Raw genomic sequence first — 18,518 nt, 5'->3', positions numbered from 1 at the left:
AACACAATACCAAACAATCATACTTTTTAGTATATTTGTCCTCGCATGCAGTTCCCAGCTTTACATGAGCTCTTAGTAAGATCAAAGTAAATAAAGATTTCCCTCTACTGGGTCCAGGCATTACCTCAGAATAAAAAATAATAAAAAACTAGGCCATAGAAATAAAACTTCTCAGGGAATTTACTGAACCTTGTGTTCTTAAGAGTCATTAGTCAGGTTGGTAACAACAACAAAAAGCTTTGAATCAGAATTTTCCCTCACAGGAAGAGAGCACACATGATTACAATAAGCAAGATCAGGCCACTCAGAATGAACACTCACCTAAGATAACTGGAAAAGGGCGGACATGATTTCTACCAGAGCAAATGATTTCTCTTGAGAATATGGACAAAATTTTGCCTGGTGTTTGTAGATTTGTCCACAAATGGTAAAAAGATTTGCTATTTAAATGCTTATTTTTTCAAAAAATATTTTTAATAGAAAAATCACTACCAACCACGTGAGTTATTATTCTACTTTATTCCTTTAAATTTAACCTCTCTCTTTTTCTCTTTTGTTCACTTGCTTTTTCTAGCTATCAATCATAAAAATAATAAATGGTTGTGAATAAAATTTAAATTCTTCAGAAGAGTATAAGTTGACAGCTAAAAGTCCTCCAACTCGTCTTTATTTCCACTTAATAGAGCAAAGCACAGCTCATAATTTCTTGTTTTATCAAATTTAATGTGTTTACTAGCGTAAGTGTGTGATTAATATTTATGCAAAAGTTACCCATAATATGATTACTGAATAAATATTGCAGAGCAATATATATTATATACCCATTTTTATTTTTATTTTTGTAATTTATTTCTTTTTCCATTTTTTAAAATTTTTTATTATTATTATACTTTAAGTTTTAGGGTACATGTGCACAATGTGCAGGTTAGTTACATATGTATACATGTGCCATGCTGGTGCGCTGCACCCACTAACTCGTCATCTAGCATTAGGTATATCTCCCAATGCTAACCCTCCCCCCTGCCCCCAACCCACAACAGTCCCCAGAGTGTGATGTTCCCCTTCCTGTGTCCATGTGTTCTCATTGTTCAATTCCCACCTATGAGTGAGAATATGCGGTGTTTGGTTCTTTGTTCTTGTGATAGTTTACTGAGAATGATGATTTCCAATTTCATCCATGTCCCTACAAAGGACATGAACTCATCATTTTTTATGGCTGCATAGTATTCCATGGTGTATATGTGCCATTTTCTTAATCCAGTCTATCATTGTTGGACATTTGGGTTGGTTCCAAGTCTTTGCTATTGTGAATAATGCCACAATAAACATATGTGTGCATGTGTCTTTATAGAAGCATGATTTATAGTCCTTTGGGTGTATACCCAGTAATGGGATGGCTGGGTCAAATGGTATTTCTAGTTCTAGATCCCTGAGGAATTGCCACACTGACTTCCACAGTGGTTGAACTAGTTTACAGTCCCACCAACAGTGTAAAAGTGTTCCTATTTCTCCACATCCTCTCCAGCACCTGTTGTTTCCTGACTTTTGAATGATCGCCATTCTAACTGGTGTGAGATGGTATCTCATTGTGGTTTTGATTTGCATTTCTCTGATGGCCAGTGATGGTGAGCATTTTTTCATGTGTTTTTTGGCTGCATAAATGTCTTCTTTTGAGGAGTGTCTGTTCATGTCCTTCACCCACTTTTTGATGGGGTTGTTTGTTTGTTTCTTGTAAAATTGTTTGAGTTCATTGTAGATTCTGGATATTAGCCCTTTGTCAGATGAGTAGGTTGCAAAAATTTTCTACCATTTTGTGGGTTGCCTGTTCACTCTGATGGTAGTTTCTTTTGCTGTGCAGAAGCTCTTTAGTTTAATTAGATCCCATTTGTCAATTTTGTCTTTTGTTGCCATTGCTTTTGGTGTTTTAGACATGAAGTCCTTGCCCATGCCTATGTCCTGAATGGTAATGCCTAGGTTTTCTTCTAGGGTTTTTATGGTTTTAGGTCTAACGTTTAAGTCTTTAATCCATCTTGAATTGATTTTTATATAAGGTGTAAGGAAGGGATCCAGTTTCAGCTTTCTACATATGGCTAGCCAGTTTTCCCAGCACCATTTATTAAATAGGGAATCCTTTCCCCATTGCTTGTTTTTCTCAGGTTTGTCAAAGATCAGATAGTTGTGGATATGCGGTGTTATTTCTGAGGGCTCTGTTCTGTTCCATTGATCTATATCTCTGTTTTGGTACCAGTACCATGCTGTTTTGATTACTGTAGCCTTGTAGTATAGTTTGAAGTCAGGTAGTGTGATGCCTCCAGCTTTGTTCTTTTGGCTTAGGATTGACTTGGCGATGCGGGCTTTTTTTTGGTTCCATATGAACTTTAAAGTAGTTTTTTCCAATTCTGTGAAGAAAGTCATTGGTAGCTTGATGGGGATGGCATCGAATCTGTAAATTACCTTGGGCAGTATGGCCATTTTCACGATATTGATTCTTCCTACCCATGAGCATGGAATGTTCTTCCATTTGTTTGTATCCTCTTTTATTTCCTTGAACAGTGGTTTGTAGTTCTCCTTGAAGAGGTCCTTCACATCCCTTGTAAGTTGGATTCCTAGGTATTTTATTCTCTTTGAAGCAATTGTGAATGGGAGTTCACTCATGATTTGGCTCTCTGTTTGTCTGTTGTTGGTATATAAGAATGCTTGTGATTTTTGTACATTGATTTTGTATCCTGAGACTTTGCTGAAGTTGCTTATCAGCTTAAGGAGATTTTGGGCTGAGACAATGGGGTTTTCTAGATATACAATCATGTCATCTGCAAACAGGGACAATTTGACTTCCTCTCTTCCTAATTGAATACCCTTTATTTCTTTCTCCTGCCTAATTGCCCTGGCCAGAACTTCCAACACTATGTTGAATAGGAGTGGTGAGAGAGGACATCCCTGTCTTGTGCCAGTTTTCAAAGGGAATGCTTCCAGTTTTTGCCCATTCAGTATGATATTGGCTGTGGGTTTGTTATAGATAGCTCTTATTATTTTGAAATACATCCCATCAATACCTAATTTATTGAGAGTTTTTAGCATGAAGAGTTGTTGAATTTTGTCAAAGGCCTTTTCTGCAACTATTGAGATAATCATGTGGTTTTTGTCTTTGGTTCTGTTTATATGCTGGATTACATTGATTGATTTGCGTATATTGAACCAGCCTTGCATCCCAGGGATGAAGCCCACTCAATCATGGTGGATAAGCTTTTTGATGTGCTGCTGGATTCGGTTTGCCAGTATTTTATTGAGGATTTTTGCATCAATGTTCATCAAGGATATTGGTCTAAAATTCTCTTTTTTGGTTGTGTCTCTGCCAGGCTTTGGTATCAGGATGATGCTGGCCTCATAAAATGAGTTAGGGAGGATTCCCTCTTTTTCTATTGATTGGAATAGTTTCAGAAGGAATGGTACCAGTTCCTCCTTATACCTCTGGTAGAATTCGGCTGTGAATCCATCTGGTCCTGGACTCTTTTTGGTTGGTAAGCTATTGATTATTGCCAGAATTTCAGATCCTGTTATTGGTCTATTCAGATATTCAACTTATTCCTGGTTTAGTCTTGGGAGAGTGTATGTGTCAAGGAATTTATCCATTTCTTCTAGATTTTCTAGTTTATTTGCATAGAGGTGTTTGTAGCATTCTCTGATGGTAGTTTGTATTTCTGTGGGATTGGTGGTATATCCCCTTTATCATTTTTTATTGCATCAATTTGATTCTTCTCTCTTTTTTTCTTTATTAGTCTTGCTAGCAGTCTATCAATTTTGTTGATCTTTTCAAAAAACCAGCTCCTGGATTCACTAATTTTTTGAAGGGTTTTTTGTGTCTCTATTTCCTTCAGTTCTGCTCTGATTTTAGTTATTTCTTGCCTTCTGCTAGCTTTTGAATGTGTTTGCTCTTGCTTTTCTAGTTCTTTTAATTGTGATGTTATGGTGTCAATTTTGGATCTTTCCTGCTTTCTCTTGTGGGCATGTAGTGCTATAAATTTCCCTCTACACACTGCTTTGAATGTGTCCCAGAGATTCTGGTATGTTGTGTCTTTGTTCTCATTGGTTTCAAAGAACATCTTTATTTCTGCCTTCATTTCATTATGTACCCAGTAGTCATTCAGGAGCAGGTTGTTCAGTTTCCATGTAGTTGAGCGGTTTTGAGTGAGATTCTTAATCCTGAGTTCTAGTTTGATTGCACTGTGGTCTGAGAGATAGTTTGTTATAATTTCTGTTCTTTTACATTTGCTGAGGAGAGCTTTACTTCCAAGTGTGTGGTCAATTTTGGAATAGGTGTTGTGTGGTGCTGAAAAAAATGTATATTCTGTTGATTTGGGGTGGAGAGTTCTGTAGATGTCTATTAGGTCTGCTTGGTGCAGAGCTGAGTTCAATTCCTGGGTATCCTTGTTGACTTTCTGTCTCGTTGATCTATCTAATGTTGACAGTGGGTTGTTAAAGTCTCCCATTATTAATGTGTGGGAGTCTAAGTCTCTTTGTAGGTCACTCAGGACTTGCTTTATGAATCTGGGTGCTCCTGTATTGGGTGCATATATATTTAGGATAGTCATCTCTTCTTGTTGAATTGATCCCTTTACCATTATGTAATGGCCTTCTTTGTCTCTTTTGATCTTTGTTGGTTTAAAGTCTGTTTTATCAGAGACTAGGATTGCAACCCCTGCCTTTTTTTGTTTTCCATTTGCTTGGTAGATCTTCCTCCATCCCTTTATTTTGAGCCTATGTGTGTCTCTGCACGTGAGATGGGTTTCCTGAATACAGCACACTTATGGGTCTTGGCTCTTTATCCAATTTGCCAGTCTGTGTCTTTTAATTGGAGCATTTAGTCCATTTACATTTAACGTTAATATTATTATGTGTGAATTTGATCCTGTCATTATGATGTTAGCTGGTTATTTTGCTCGTTAGTTGATGCAGTTTCTTCCTAGTCTCAATGGTCTTTACAGTTTGGCATGATTTTGCAGCGGCTGGTACCGGTTGTTCCTTTCCATGTTTAGCGCTTCCTTCAGGCGCTCTTTTAGGGCAGGCCTGGTGGTGACAAAATCTCTGAGCATTTGCTTGTCTGTATTTTATTTCTCCTTCACTTATGAAGCTTAGTTTGGCTGGATATGAAATTCTGTGTTGAAAATTCTTTAAGAATGTTGAATATTGGCCCCCACTCTCTTCTGGCTTGTAGAGTTTCTGCTGAGAGATCAGCTGTTAGTCTGACGGGCTTCCCTTTGAGGGTAACCCGACCTTTCTCTCTGGCTGCCCTTAACATTTTTTCCTTCATTTCAACTTTGGTGAATCTGACAATTATGTGTCTTGGAGTTGCTCTTCTCGAGGAGTATGTTTGTGGCGTTCTCTCTATTTCCTGAATCTGAATGTTGGCCTGCCTTGCTAGATTGGGGAAGTTCTCCTGGATAATATCCTGCAGAGTGTTTTCCAACTTGGTTCCATTCTCCCCGTCACTTTCAGGTACACCAATCAGACGTAGATTTGGTCTTTTCACATAGTCCCATATTTCTTGGAGGCTTTGCTCATTTCTTTTTATTCTTTTTTCTCTAAACTTCCCTTCTCGCTTCATTTCATTCATTTCATCTTCCATCGCTGATACCCTTTCTTCCAGTTGATCGCATTGGCTCCTGGGGCTTCTGCATTCTTCACGTAGTTCTCGAGCCTTGGTTTTCAGCTCCATCAGCTCCTTTAAGCACTTCTCTGTATTGGTTATTCTAGTTATACATTCTTCTAAATTTTTTTCAAAGTTTTCAACTTCTTTGCCTTTGGTTTGAATGTTCTCCCGTAGCTCGGAGTAATTTGATCATCTGAAGCCTTCTTCTCTCAGCTCGTCAAAGTCATTCTCTGTCCAGCTTTGTTCTATTGCTGGTGAGGAACTGCGTTCCTTTGGAGGAGGAGAGGTGCTCTGCTTTTTAGAGTTTCCAGTTTTTCTGCTCTATTTTTTCCCCATCTTTGTGGTTTTCTCTACTTTTGGTCTTTGATGATGGTGATGTACAGCTGGGTTTTTGGTGTGGATGTCCTTTCTGTTTGTTAGTTTTCCTTCTAACAAACAGGACCCTCAGCTGCAGGTGTGTTGGAGTACCCGGCCGTGTGAGGTGTCAGTCTGCACCTGCTGGGGGGTGCCTCCCAGTTAGGCTCCTCTGGGCACAGGGGTCAGGGACCCATTTGAGGAGGCAAGTCTGCCCATTCTCAGATCTCCAGCTGCGTGCTGGGAGAACCACTGCTCTCTTCAAAGCTGTCAGACAGGGACAGTTAAGTCTGCAGCAGTTACTGCTGTCTTTTTGTTTGTCTGTGCCCTGCCCCCAGAGGTGGAGCCTAGAGAGGCAGGCAGGCCTCCTTGAGCTGAGGTGGGCTCCACCCAGTTCGAGCTTCCCGGCTGCTTTGTTTACCTAAGCAAGCCTGAGCAATGGCGGGTGCCCCTCCCCCAGCCTCGCTGCCGCCTTGCAGTTTGATCTCAGACCGCTGTGCTAGCAATCAGTGAGACTCTGTGGGCGTAGGACCCTCGGAGCTGGGTGCCGGACACAATCTCCTGGTGCGCTGTTTTTTAAGCCCTTGGGAAAAGCACAGTATTCAGGTGGGAGTGACCCGATCTTCCAGGTGCTGTCTGTCACCCCTTTCTTTGACTAGGAAAGGGAACTCCCTGACCCCCTGCGCTTCCGAGTGAGGCAATGCCTTGCCCTGCTTCGGCTGGTGCACGGTGCGCGCACCCACTGACCTGCACCCACTGTCTGTCACTCCCTAGTGAGATGAACCCGGTACCTCAGATAGAAATGCAGAAATCACCCGTCTTCTGCGTCGCTCACGCTGGGAGCTGTAGACCGGAGCTGTTCCTATTTGGCCATCTTGGCTCCTCTCCCATATACCCATTTTTATAACAATAGTAACTTGATAATATGTATGTAAAATAAATGTGAAAAAACAAGATGCCATACGGTTAACAGTGCTTGTCTCTCTGGGCTACTGTTACCAAGGACTCTCATCTAGTTCTATTGTGTTTGAATAGCACAACATGCATGTATTTTATATTTTTTGAAAAGATAGGAACAAAAAGTAAAATTCGTTGTCAATTTGGGAAAAACGTAGGACAAACCATGCTCACTTTTTTCAAAATGTGTTTTGTAACTTTCACTGATTTGCTTCTCATGACTCTCTACTTTCTAACTTGCTTCTTTGTGACTCTTAATTCACCACTGTAATAATCCTCTCAATCGTCTCATAAAGATAAATAATGTTTGCCATTTGATATCCGTTCATTAAATATCTGCTAATGTCTTGACAGATGAAGACATAAAGAAATTAACTGTCAGAATTATGCTTTATGATAATCAAACTTTAGCCCTGATCTTTTAGGATACATGATATCTATAAGTCACATCTTAATAGTAGCACTCCTGCACACTCCTCTTTATTTCAGAAAAATAATGAGGAATGTAAACACTTGTAAAGGACAAGATCATTTCCAAAGTAGTTAGCTCTTACAACTTATCCATCACAGGGAATCTCTCATTTTGTAGCAGAGATTTTGAGACCCGTGAATGTGAAGCCTGCACCACCCTCAAAGGAGGAAGAAGTTAAATGTCTCCTCCTTAGGAAGTGAAGCTCATAATTTTCTCCTTGAATATAGGCCTTAGGCAAGTTCTTTCAGACCCTGCATTTCCTTTAAGGAAGCAGTGAAAGGCCAACAAATTGGCAATCCCAAAATTAAAATTAGTGCTCTCACAAGTAGACCCTGTCCTTCCATTGTTCCAAATAGTTCAGTGTAACAGCTAAATAGCAGTTTTAGCATCTACATCATGTTATTTAGGGTTCAACCGTAATTCCATTCCTAATTTCAATTACCATAATAATTCTCTGGTAGAATAACTTTCTAAAAGTCAAAAATCAAAGCAGTTTCTACTGAGAGCTCCCAGGTCTGGCTAATTGCACAAATCAACATTGACCTCATATTGGTCTATCTGGTTTTATATGTACTCACAGTCTTGCGTGGCTCTTTTCCGATTCCAAATAAAGGAATGAATCATATCTGGGATCTGGCGAGTAATCAACAACGACAAAGTTATTTTGTGGAAGGTTCTTTCCCTCTTCTTCAAAATGAAACCCAAGTGGTTACTGAAGAGGAAATAAAGTCTTGCAGTTCTTCTTAGTTTTTCTGACCTGGTTTGTACCACCCTATATCTTCCAGTATATTTTGATAAGGAATGACAAGCGTCTACATAGTTTACATTTTTTGGTATGCACAGAATATTCTTTATTTTAGAGCACAGGTATCTTTTCCTAACTTCTGTCCGGCTGCCAAGTGATCACATTCACGTCTTTGTGTTTTGTGTAGTCTCTCCGCCTCTAGAGCAAGTGGTATTTTATTTTATGAAAAGATAGTCCTAGCAGCCTTTCACTTAAACAAGGGCGTACAACCTAGTTTTAACTTAAAGGACACTTGTTAGGAAACGCCGTCATGATCTGAATGCTTTGTTGGCTTGGAGCACCGTCAGGATCTTGCTTGAGCAACTCCTGTCAGAGACTGTATCAAGAGTGGTCTCTAATCCCTAACCTGGATAATTTTGACCTTCTGTGTTTTATGACGCTATATTTCAATTTTGGGTCAGACAGAAAGATGCCACTTGAAGTAACTCCATCCACGAATCAGTTGGAGCACACGATAGCATTATTTCTGAATCTGGCAACAAAAGGGGTGATGAAGCCAGCTGTAGGCTGATTCAGGCAGCAGAGAACATCTGGGAGTATGTGCGTTCATTATAATACTGGGTGGAATAACATGGCATCCTGGTGGTCAGATTATACGTCATGAGGTCTGTAAAGTCTGGAGGAGAAATGTGATGTGTCTTTTACCTATGAAGATGGTCATAAGACACTTCTCCATTATCTCCATGAGGTTGTGGAATGTCACAGATTGAATTGTGTCCCCCAAAATTTGTATGTTGAAGCCCTGACCCTAGTGTGTATTTGCAGATAGAGCTTTTGAAGAGTGATAAAACTTAAATGAGGTCATAAGGGTGGGAACTTAATCCAATATGAGAACAGGGATAGATGGCACGGATGCACGTGCACAAAGCAAAGGCTATGTGAGGGCACAGGGGGAAGACAGTCACCTGCAAGCCATAAAGAGAGACTGCAGGAGAAACCAATCCTGGGAAAAACCTAGATCTTAGATGTTCAGCCTCCAGAACTGTAAAGAAATTAATTTTGGTTGTTTTTGTCACCCAGCCTGTAACATTGAGTTACAGTAGCCCTAGCTGAGTAATACATGAACCAAAGCTATTTCCTTAGTTGGCAAGGACCACTTCCAATAGCAAAGTGCAGGAGGAGTGTGCCATCCAGACATTTAAAATGGTAGTGGTCACAGGAGGTATCTGAAAACACCTTGCGTCATACCATATCTCCATATCTACAATGGGGAAAGAAGAAAACTTGCAGTTCATTACAAGATTTCTTGGGGCAAATGTTGAAAATACTTAAAGTAGAACAAGATGTTACAGAACGATGTTTCTTCCCATATGTGATTCATAATTATTCAAAATGTATGTTGCTAAGTCTCTATATTACTGTAAGGGCACAGCTAATGGGACTCTCTAGAATATTAGCAGTTACTTTGTATATCACAAGTTTTTGTTAGTGTGTTACAGACTAGGAATAACACTGAAATAAATGCCATAATCTGGCAATAAAGCCCGAGGGAAGTAAACCTATCTTTGACACACTGTGTTTTAAAAAACTAAGTTAGTGTAGCAAATTTAAGCAAAGGCAGGGTTAAAGCCCCCCTTCTGTGAATTGCAGTGTGTTATTACTAGAAAACCTAGATTCTGGGTCTAGACCTGACCCAGAGATTTCCCTTCAGTAAACCAGGATTGCAATGATAACATCTGTACAATTATTATACTTTTACTACACTGACAGCTCTTTCCACACTTTTATGATAAAACAATGTGGTAGGCCAGGTGTGGTGGCTCACACTTGTAATCCTAGCACTTTGGGAGGCCGAGGCAGGTGGATCACCTGAGTTCAGTAGTTCGAGACCAGCCTGACCAACACGGTGAAACCCCCATCTCTACTAAAAATACAAAAACTAGCCAGTAGTGGTGGTGCACGCCTGTAATCCCAGCTACTCAGGAGGCTGAGGCAGGAGAATCTCTTGAACCCAGGAGGCGGAGGTTGCAATGAGCCAAGGTCGCTCCACTACTGCACCCCAGCCTGGGCAACAGAGTGAGACTCTGTCTCAAAAAAAAAAAAAAAACAACAGAAAAACAAAACAAACAAAAAACCAATATTGTTTGGAGCCAGTATTTTTATCAGTTCTTATTGCTTAAAAGTGCCCTGCATGACAAAGCACGGAAAGCAACAACTAATCTAGTTCCTGGCGTTCTTAACCTGAACAATTTTTAATTTTTTTATTATTATTATTTTTACAATCAGTTATAAGCACATGCAGAATGTGATCAAGAACTAGTTGATTCTGTCTATGGCTTTTACTTACTCATGGCTTAAATGCTAACTTCGTTCCATCTTTTGAGAGACCCACAATATTTTCCATCATTATTCTCATGCAGAAAACAAGTTTGAAGCACCTTCTGCTGTCCATTGTCCTTCAGAAAAGACATTGCTTTGAAGGGACTTCCACAGCAGTTTTTTTCTAGAACAAGTGAACATCGAAAGGATGAGAGGTAAAGAACAGGCCACAATACTTCTCATAAAGAGCCACTTCTGCAAAACAACTGTGATCAACAAGCGGTTTCTGAGCTCCTGTATCCAATGGATGTTTCTGTGTTGAGGCCATCTGGTAAAAACCCAGTCTACAGACTCAGTGCTGGGGGTGCTGACTGGTGGAATCCCACGCTCTTTGTTGGGTGGCTCTGGATCTAACCCCTACTATTTGCAAGTGTCCTATACATATAGTAATATGTAATGGTAATAACACTTTATATCTTTATGTATCTTATTGTTTTCATTATTTCCCACCTCCAGGGGTTTTCATCTGTCTATCGGGACTGACCTTAAGCTACATATCCCAGAGTTTTGTCTGGTCTTCTAATTGACTTCAATTTCTTTTTTTTCTTTTTTTTTAATAAAAAAAAAAAATAGAGGCAGGATTTCACTATGTTACCCAGGCTGGTCTTGAGCTCCTGGCCTCAAACAATCCCCCTGTCTCAGTGTCCCAAAGTGTTGAGATTACAGGTATGAGCCACCATTCCCATCTAAGTCTGCTTAAATCTGCAGAGACTTACCCTGAGTTCTCACTCTTCAGATCCTTTATTACTCTCAGGAAAGGTGAAACATTAAATTCCTAAGACTGCCATACTGATGTAAGCCTTAAAACCAGGCCACAGAGTGATACTTTTTTGTCCAATATAATATTGAGGCAGTGGGAATTATGAGACATCTTAAAATCAGACTTCACTCACCATGAACATACCAATTCTGGTTGTCTACAGATGGTTATTAAGAATTTTTAAGTTTTAAAAAAATCTAAGAAGTTAATATTACTCATTCAAGGGGGTCTGATCACTCAAAATAATTTTAAAATCCTGTGTTTTGAATTCAATGACAAACTAAAATTAAGAGAAGCTTATCTGGGTATTCTGAATGTTTATGGCTGAACAATACCTTAGGATTTTAGTGCTTACAACTATTTCACTGGAACCAAAAAATGCCATGTTACTGTCATGTGCTAGTTAGAAAAGGAAGAAAAGATAATTTAGAAATAATGGCTTTGCACTAAGTAAACACCAAATCACATAGTTAGGTATCACTTCAAATTGAATCTTCAAAAGCCCACAGAGGTGGGGCATGTAAGCTCTCTGTCTTGTGAGAGGTAATATCATTTCCTCAAATATCATCTGTCACATAATCTGTTAATTTTGATTTTTAAAATCATTTCTGTAATTTTGTTTAAATTTATTTATAGATCTGTTTTGATTTATAGTTGTGTCAGAACTGTGAGAAAACAGAGATTGCAACTAATTTCTTTTTATATCTGTACACTTTGGCATTATAATAAATATTGTAGTTACTATTAATAGTTGGTGAAACTAACAGTCTAATAGGGAGACCAGAAATTAAGTTTTTACAATTGATAATAGAAGTCACAGGAAATACTCCCTTCAGTGAAAGTATTTAACACATTCTTCTTATCTTCTGGAAGTGATGGATGACAGTACCAGAACTTCAAGAAGCAGAGGTAATTCTGTGAAAAACAATAAATTAGCGGGGTCAAATTATGCCATCAATCACTTATATATAGACAGTCCCATTAACATTTATAATCTGATAAAAGTTTTGGCTCTCCAGCTAGTTCCCCATAAATTATATTTGCAACACCCCAAATTTGTATAGTGTTCAGCCTCAATTTAAAGCAATTTGAAATTAAATTGGCAAGGGTGTGGTGGGTGAAAATTGAATGGCAAAGCAGTATGGACCCCAGGGTAAAGTTAAATTTGAGGCCGGGCGCAGTGGCTCACGCCTGGAATCCCAGCACTTTGGGAGCTCGGGGCGGACAGATCACGAATTCAGGAGATTGAGACCATCCTGGCTAACATGGTGAAACCCCATCTCTACTAAAAATACAATAACAACAACAAAAAATTAGCCAGGCGTGGTGGCGGACACCTGTAGTCCCAGTTATTTGGGAGGCTGAAGCAGGAGAATGGCATGAACCTGGGAGGCGGAGCTTGCAGTGAGCTGAGATCGTGCCACTGCACTCCAGCCTGGGCGACAGACCAAGACTCCGTCTCAAAAAAAAAAAAAAAAAAAAAAAAAAAAAAAAATATATATATATATATATATATATTTGAACCAGAGCCTGTTTATCTACCGTCTAGCCCTATTGACGTCTAAAAGCTTGCCAATCACACTTTGGGTTTTGGTTTTGTTTTTAAGAAATGAAACACTTTAGATACTGTCAAAGGCAGCACTGTACCCTAATGACTATTGTGATTCTGGTGCATCTCTTTTCCATTCCTTTTCTTATGATATTAAATTATATGTGTATTCATGTATAATACATAGCTTTGTTTTACAGATTTTCAAAATTTACGTAAATGGTATTATATTGTATAACTGTGTTGTTGATTATTGCTACAACAATGCTATCTAGCAAACCACCCCAAAACTAGGTGATTTACAATAAGCATTTTTTCCCAAACTCGTAAGGTTGCAAGTCAGCTAAAGTTTGGTTAATCAGATGGGCTCAGACAGGTAGCTGTGCAGAGTAGGCTGTGGGTCTTCTGGGTGTGGTTGTGTTCATGTCTGTTCCATATGTGTTTGTTCTGGGTTTGGGATGAAGAGGTAGAGGCTACCTGGGCCTTGCTCATCTCACAGAAGATCACCTGAATATAAGAGGATAGGAAGAAAAACGCCATGTCTCTGAGGTCTCCCTTGAAACTGACACATGGTCACTTCTGCCCACTTTTCACGAACCAAAGCCAATGATACAGCTAAACCTAGTTTCAGCGGGGCAAGGATATGTAATCCACAATTCTAGAGGAAGTTACTAAAAAGCCACATGGCAAAAAGAACAGGGCATACAAAAAAAGTTAAAAAATGATTCAATATATCATAATATCATCTTGCAACTTGATTTTTCCCAAACACTAGATTTAGAAGGCCATCTATTTCAATACATGTTTTTCTTCATGTGTCCTTAATTGCTATATGGAATTGCATGGTATTAACACAGCAGTCATCCTTCAGGTCTTAGTTCAGATGTATCCTCAGGAAAGACCTTTCTGATAACTTTCCTGACAACTTCCCCTAACACACTCTTACTCTGTATAAGCCAGTTCCCCTAATGTGGCATTCTCAAAGCAAGAAGTACTTTTCTTTATAATGCTTTCTATTATTTTTAATTGTGTATTATTTTAATTATTTGGTTAATTTCTTTCTTCCCCACTAGACTACAAGCCAAAGGAAGTGATAATGTTTATTTTGCTCACTAGTGTGTCCTCAGTGCCTAGGACAAAAGAGAACGAAACATACTTAATGAATGAAGAATGTTCCTATGCAAACATTTCCAACCGCAGAATTTTAGTAGAATTACTGTATCTAACTGTATGCATTGGTGAAACTTGTAGGAGGCAGGATTTCAGAATCAAAACCCCTGCCAGAGAAAGCAGGAAACTGGAGGTTGGTGCACACAGGGTATCTGACTTGGGAGCTGGAGGTTGCTGCACACAGGGTATGTGACTTGGGAGCTGGAGGTTGCTGCACACAGAGTGTCTGACTTGGGAGCTGTAGTAATGCTGGAGTCCCTGCAGCCAGTGGCAGTCATTGCTCTTCTGTTCTCTCAATAAAGAATTAAATATGCATGTTTATGGGGCTCAGGGTTATTTTTCTTTCAGAGAGTTAATTGATGGAAGGTTAAATAAAGCCACAAGTTTTTACTTAAAGGAAACAGAGAAAAATGAAGAATTACTTTAATTATAAGCAGTGTGTCAAAAGAAATGTTTTCCAAATTAATCTTTTCTGGGAGTGAAACAACTCTTACTATAATTCATCTTAACTCCTCTGAAAAAACAGAGTTGGGGGACATCCTACCCAATCCTTCTCTTGTACACACACACACACACCCCCACACAGTGTGTTCAAGTCAACTCCCACTTAGATTGTGATAAACGACATGAACGAATTATAGACATTAAAGCTTTTCTTTCCAAGGTTTTTGCTTTCAAAATATTTGTTTTTGCTTTTCAAAAAAGGTTTGCTTTTCAAAATACTTGTTTTCCCATGTTTGGTGTGAGAACCAACCTTTTCTTGTTAAAGAAGAGGCTCATTCTAGAGAGTGACTGCAAAAGCCTCCGTCCCACCATCACCACCTGATACCCCACATCCTAAGGGTCAAAGGTCAGATATGTTACACAACGAATTGTGTCTTTTAAAGGGAGCACGACTGAAATATTTCTGGATAGAAAAGGCAGAACATTCTTAGAATATCTTGACTGTTAACATTTGTTCCTAATCTATCAAAATTCTCTTACTCACGTTTGCAGAGTTGCTGAGTATTTTCTGAAGCCTTTTCAGAGTTGGAAATCAGTCAAATCCTAGTAGTAGCTAGGATTTAAAGGGATGGAGGAGGTGTCCTGTTGATGTCTCTTTTTCCTTCAACATCAACAAGAAAACCCAAGGTCTTTTTTTCTTAGAGGTTAGTGGGTTATTTTCCCCTTGGCCTTCCTAATGGAAATGTGTTGAGGGGGGAGGGTGATAGAAAAATAGGAGAGAGAAGGGGATATTTGGGGAGACGAAGGCATGACTCTAAGATTGGGGAAAGACTGAGGATGGTAAATGTAGGGTAAGTGTCAGGATTTAAGTAGCATCCTCCGACTAACTGCCATGAGCTCCGTATGGTGACATCGTTGCCGTCCTGCAATTGGAAACGCCAAGAAAAGCAAAAGGAAAGAAAGTAAGAAGAAACAGTGGGTGAAAAATTTGAGGTGTCCCATACAATAAGCTTTCGTGGCCAAGAGGCAAAATCTTTGAGGGTTTTGCGGTTGCTTTCAGACTGGCCATGGTTTTGTTGTTGTTGTTTGTTTGTTTTTAACTTTACATACTTAGATTCTCTGGAGGTTCAAGAAGAGAGTTCACCATGTGTTGGCCTTGCCTGGTGTGATTTATAGTAATCAGTAACCCTCTGCAGCATTTAACGACACTTGGACAAAGCATACTCAAAGAATACAGGACGGGCTGGGCACAGCTCATGCTATAATCCCAGCACTTTAGGAGGCTGAGGCAGGAGAGTCACTTGAGGCCAGGAGTTTGAGACCAGCCTGGGCAACATGGTGAGACCGAATCTCCACAGAAAATTTAAAAATTAGCTGGGCATGGTGGTGTGCACCTGTAGACCCAGCTACTTGGGTAGCTGAGGTGGGAGGATCACTTGAGTCTAGGAGTTCCAAGCTGCAGTGAGCCAAGGTCACACCATTGCACTCTAGCCTGGGTGACAGAGCAAGACCCTGTCTCTAAAAAAAAAAAAATAGAGAGAGAATACAGGATAACTTCGTGAAAACTTCCTAAAATACTGAGGAGTTGTCCAAGGAATGTTAGGTCCATAAGCAGTAGCAGAGTAGAATTGCAGCCAACAGAGTAACTGAGGGTGAGTGGTAAATCTAAAGCTGGCTGTAAGGAGGCAGCAGGGAATAAAATGCCAAAAGAAGCAGATCCTCTATTTGTATCTCTATTCGTATCTCAGCTGAGGAGGGTGACCAGATGCATGAATACAACTGACCAAGAGCCTGGAAAGAGAACATTAGGTTGTTTCTTTCTCCCCACATGCAAGGGAAATGGTCATAGTCTTAGAAATAGATTGGAATAGATATTCTCTGCTCACCACCTACCACCCCATAATACCGACACTGAGCATCTGTTCTGGTGATCTGCTCAGGGTCAATTAACCTTTAGAAGCTCTTAGCATAAAAATATGATGAGTCCTCCACGTTAGTGATCAGAATAAGACCTGAAGAGTGAAGCACAACTTGCAGGAATGCTGAAATCAAAAGTGCTTTGTTCTAGATGTTTTGATTGCTAAAACCTGTGTGATTTCACGAAGCTTAACTTTGCTCATTGGCATGGGGTTGGTGGCTCAGCTTTGCTAGTGTCTGTGCCCAAGCTGAGTCGGCCTGCTGGTTTATCTACCATGGACGTGTCCAGATCCAGAAGTTGGAAATGGCAGAGGGAGAGGGGCCAGCACTCAAAAGGCTTGCACAGGTTCACTGTGGAAAGACTTTCTGAATCCATTTCCCTCCGAAGGGGCCACAGGTCCTAGGCCTCAGCACCCCTAGGCAGGCGGTAGCCCTCCTTCTCACCAGGGGCTGCTGCATTGGAGCCGTGGAAGTGCCCTGGTGGTCACTTTGCAGTTTAACTTCCAGGCTGCACAGTAACACCACTGGAGGGAAAATGTCTGTATTTGAAGTAATCATAGGCTTTCTCCTCTAATACCAGCCTGCCCTGCCAACGTGCCAGCAGCACAAAGGGCCCCACTATTTATCCTCCATCACAGAGTAAGTGGCCTATCCCCCCGCCGCTTGGCTCCGAGCTCCCTGTCTGGACAGGACACAGCTGGGCTTTCATCTAAGGAGGGGAGAACTCCAGCTGATTACTTTTGTTTGGCCTTCACTGAAGACAACAGAGCAGGAGGTACTTTCGCATTTTGTCTTGTGGTGAAAGTCCCAGCGTGGGGTAACTCAAGAAGATTTTCTCCTCCAGCAAGGGCTAACTCGTGGGGAAGAATCACAATTTTTAAAAAACGACCATTAAGAAGATCAGCCAGAATTTTATGCAGAAAACATGTATTACTTGCATCATCAGAAAAATAAAACCGCATTAACTTAAAGAGGAAATTATCTGAATATTTTAAGCAATTATCTTAAGGATAAATTGGGTTTTCTCCTCACTCTCTCACTGGCAGTCTCCTATACCCTAATGGCCCCAGCTTTCACCTGTAAACTGGAGTTCCCAAAATTTATATCCTCAGACCCATCTTTCATATAAGCCTCCAACTTACATATACCCAACTGACTACTTGGCATCTCACTTTATGTATATCACAACCTCTTCACATTTAACACCTCAAATACTGAAATTCTTTCTTCTTTCATGAACTTCCCCCAATTTCTATCTCCTTCTAGATTCTTGCTTTTACCTCCTTCTAGATTCCTTCCATACAATCATCATTCCCATTGTTCAAGTTACCATATGTCTCCTCTTTTCCTTCTTCCTTTATCCTATCAATTTATCTTATTATAACAGCTAACTTTTACTGAGCATAAATTCTGTGCCAGATATTATTCTAATTGCTTTATACGTACTATTACATTTAATCCTCACAACTCCAATAAATAAGTGCTATTATAACCCCCACTTTACAGATAAAGAAACAGAAGTACAGAGATGTTTTATAATTCTCTATATAATGTCATAAAAATAGGCTAGTAGGAGATCAATGATTTGGATCCAAGCTGATTTGCTCCAGAGCCTAGGCTCTTAACCTCAATGCTATACTGCTTTCTAAAATTATTGTGTATTTATATAAATTTAAATGTGTGCATTTTCATCCCATAGATACTACCTAAAGTTCTGACCATGATGTAGGTAGATAATTCATCCTTCAGAATTAAGTTTCTAATGCACAAATGTTTTCTTGTCACCATCCACTTAATTTCAACGGATCATTTTCTGAATTTGTCATTTTCAGAGGCGTATTGCTACATTTGGGGCAATGCGTACATATGTGGTTTCGTTAGCTCCAGCGGGGGCTAATCCTCTGACACAGCCACCTCTCACACGAAACACTGAATGGAGGCGATCCCGAGATGGATGGAGCAGCGGCAGCGCAGGTTGCTGCAGGTAAGCGAAGCCACTCAGAGAAGTGCCAGGCTGGGTTCAGGAAAGCATGTGTCCATGGAACATGAGGGAATATTTCCTTCTTCACATGATCAGGGCAGGATGCAGTTGTGCTCAAACCATGACTGAAAAAATTCTGCAGT

At 40.0% G+C, this 18,518-nt stretch overlaps 1 long non-coding RNA gene across 2 annotated transcripts in view; it reads left to right on the top strand.

The window, feature by feature from the left end:
• The window catches only part of LOC129533581 (uncharacterized), a 70,879-nt gene that overhangs the window by 44,977 nt on the left and 7,384 nt on the right, over positions 1–18,518 (top strand). For both annotated transcript variants that reach the window (XR_010133662.1, XR_008679824.2), the window contains exon 2: positions 18,227–18,378. This is a non-coding gene — a long non-coding RNA (uncharacterized lncRNA). The remainder of the gene's footprint in view (positions 1–18,226; positions 18,379–18,518) is intronic.

This window comes from Gorilla gorilla, chromosome 4, assembly GCF_029281585.2.
Source record: "Gorilla gorilla gorilla isolate KB3781 chromosome 4, NHGRI_mGorGor1-v2.1_pri, whole genome shotgun sequence".
NCBI lineage: Eukaryota > Metazoa > Chordata > Mammalia > Primates > Hominidae > Gorilla > Gorilla gorilla.
Note: the sequence above shows the minus strand (reverse complement) of the source record. Positions and strands in the feature narration are given on the sequence as shown.